The 3,395-nt window shown below is 36.7% G+C and overlaps 1 non-coding gene across 1 annotated transcript; it reads left to right on the forward strand.

Annotated features, from left to right (window-relative positions):
• Positions 1-2,659: 2,659 nt before the first annotated feature.
• On the forward strand, positions 2,660-2,762 carry LOC132777403 (small nucleolar RNA SNORA5). Its single transcript, XR_009631685.2, has one exon. It is a non-coding gene; the product is annotated as a small nucleolar RNA SNORA5 (small nucleolar RNA).
• The last annotated feature ends 633 nt before the right edge of the window (positions 2,763-3,395 follow it).

A 3,395-nucleotide genomic window follows, 5' to 3' on the forward strand; every position in this document is an offset into this window, starting at 1 on the left:
ATGGGAATGTGCATTTATACATTATCTGTTATTTATAAATTACATTTTCTTATTTTTAAAATGTAACAAAAATTGTTGGGCCTGGAATGCATTAATAGTATTTCAATGGGAAAATTCACTTTTGAGATAAGAGTGATTTGAGTTAAGAGCTCAATCACAGAACAAGTTAAACTCTTAACTCAAGGTATCACTGTATTCTAAAATGCTAACACTCTGCTTAACATTTTGTTAAATGTGAAAAATCTGCACAAACATATTAAAATATCAAATTCCACAAAGACAAGAGAAAAGAATATCAAGAAATAATCTGTTCTGTCTACCCAATGCTTAGAAAAGCTACTTTAGTGGAGAATAATTTCATCTGGCTAGGGATTTGGAATTCCTGAAACTGAAATACAAAAAGTAACTTTTTCAAGTTCTTTGTTACCCTTAGATACTTTGAAATCTAAAGATTTCCATCAAACCCATTGACTTTTATTGGCCTTTCCACATTTTCTGAACTGCTAAGAATAAACAGAAACAGGTGTAAACTACTAGGAAGATGTTCACCAGTTACAAATGTTAGTAAAAGACATTTAGAAAAGAAATATCCAGCCATAATTCTTCCTAAACAGTGTTAGAATTCCCAGCCTCAACAATGAACATTTTGTTTTTTCTCTATATTGCATTCCTTACACAGCATAACTTGAAATACAGATTTTTTCTATTCTGAAATGTTTGAAACCCATATGGGCGCCATGTGTGTGTATGTATGTGTGATATGTTTAAATGCCAGAGATGTTGAAATTCTGACTCCTAACAGGAACTCTCAAGCAACAAACTACATAATGACAACCTTCATAATTTAGCTTATTCAAATAATTAGCATGTAGATGGGAGTGTGATAATGCATCCCAGGTGTATACAATTTTAAGCAACAAATAATCAAAGCTATCATAGAAATCAAATTAGTAAAACATGCTGATCAAAAATATTTGAGAATTCATCTTTCATGGAGAAACAGTGGCACCTAGTGGTTACAAAATACACTATATAGGTCTATTCTAAAAGTTTAATTGAGACAATAATAAGTACCTTAAAGGCAGCAGATCCCAGTTTGATCTTAAAAGCTAACCAGGGTCGGTCCTGGTTAGTACTTGGATGGGAGATCCACAAAGAATACCAAATGTTGTATTTCAGAGAGAACAATTGGCAAAACCTCATCCTTGCCTTGGAAAACCTTATTAAATGTATGGAGTTCTCATAAGTCTGTAGACAAATCGAAGAAGCATGCACACACAAATGTTTAATTGCCTAAAATATGCTAAACATAATTCTTTTCCCATCCCTCCCCATTAGTAGGAAGGCCACAACTAAAAATGCAGTAATGCATACGTAAAATTGTGTAATATATAGTAAAATAGATGTCGAATCTCAGCAAAGCCATATACGGTGTGTGTGCATCTGTGTGTAAAGGTAAAGGTTACCCCTGACATTAGGTCTCATCATATCCAACCCTGATGATGCCCATCTCCATTTCTAATCCGAAGAGCTGGCATTGTCCGTAGACACCTCCAAGGTCATGTGGCCAGCATGACTACATGGAGCACTGTTACCTTCCCGCAGAAGCTGTCCCTATTGATCTACTCACACTTGCATGTTTTCGAACTGCCAGGTTGGCCTAACAGTGGGAGCTCACCCTGCTCCCCAGATTCAAACCGCCAACCTTTTGGTCGGCCAGTTCAGCACCTCAGCAGTTTAACCCATTTCACCACCAGGGCCCATATATATATATATATATAGACCCTGGTGGTGCAGTCATGCTGGCCACGTGACTTTGGAGGTGTCTACACACCACACTGGCTCTTCGGCTTAGAAATGGAGATTGGCACCAACCCCAAGTGTCGGACACAACTGGACTTAATGTCAGGGGAAAATCTTTACCTTTATCTATATCTTTATACACAAGACTTTCCTGCAGAAGCATTCTAAAACAGCACAGTTTAAAGCAGTACAGTACGCTATTGAAGGTCCTTTCTTTTTTTAAAAAAGATTGAATTTTATAATTAGAAAAAAACTACTCTCACAAACACAGTTTTGCTTTACTAACATTATGCTGAATTCAGACCTCACTATTTCCTTATAATTATACAGTTGACTCTCCCTCTCCCACACACACATACACACATACACACCCCACACACAAATGGTGTCTTGCTTTTGAAGCCTGTTCTTGGGGTTGTTTGGGCCGCTGGTTCAGAAAATTGCATTTGACAGTCCGCATCAGCTCTAATTTCTTCAACCTGGTTATCACAACTTCTTATGGGTAAGTATATGGGTAAGTATATGAAGACTGGTAAATAGCATATGTTCTATATCTCAGAAACTAGAGCTGATAGAGGAAAAGTGGAGCCATTATTGGAATCAGGAAGTCAAATATACCCCAAAACAGGTCTAACAAAATGTGTATTGGTCAGTGTTATTAGACTTAAAATTAAAAATTAAAGATCAGGTGTGATTCTGGAATGAATCCTCAAACTAATTAATTCAATAGATGCATTCATACATCAGATATGAATAGTTACATATTGCATTTCTCTCTGAAATGTATGCCACTAGAAATATATGCAGATAGTCATTATGGAAAAGTGAAATCTTACAGTTTGTTAATTTTGGTATGTGCTGCTTGATTAAATTAGCTGAGGATGGCCACTGGGGAAATTAGTGGCACCAAAACCCTTTTATTGTCACATGATAAGGGACATATTTTGTGACAGAAATCATGAGGTTCCCTTGGTTCCCTTTGAGTATCTTCTGCATCAGCAATTTCAGCCCTTTTTTCTTATAGTTAATGCCCTGCTCATTATGGTCACTGAAGCAGTTCTGTGAAGTATCAGCACTCTGGATGGGATTAGGAGTTTTACAGAGTAAGTTTGGTTAGGCGTTTTTTTGGTTTTTTTAAAAAAAGAATTAAATGAGTTACTTTTAATTTTAGCTTGGGAAAAGAAAAGAAAAATTGTTTGAAAAGCAAAAGAAATTATTATTAAGGAGAACCCTTGCAGAAAATCCCTTTGCAAAAAATTAATTAAAATTAATTAAAGCATAGTTAAAGCAATGGTATTCCCCATAGTCACCTACGGATGTGAGAGCTGGACTATAGGAAAGGCTGAGCGAAGGAAGATAGACACTTTTGAACTGTGGTGTTGAAGGAAAGTTCTGAGAGTGCCTTGGACTGCGAGAAGATCCAACCAGTCCATACTTCAGGAAATAAAGCCCAACTGCTCATTAGAGGGAAGGATAGTAGAGGCAAAGTTGAAGTACTTTGGCCACATCACGAGGAGACAAGAAAGTTTAGAGAAGACTGTGATGCTGGGCAAGATGGATGGATGGTATTCTTGAAGTGACTGGCTTGACTC

The sequence above is a fragment of the Anolis sagrei genome, chromosome 5, assembly GCF_037176765.1.
Source record: "Anolis sagrei isolate rAnoSag1 chromosome 5, rAnoSag1.mat, whole genome shotgun sequence".
Classification (NCBI taxonomy): Eukaryota; Metazoa; Chordata; class Lepidosauria; order Squamata; family Dactyloidae; genus Anolis; species Anolis sagrei.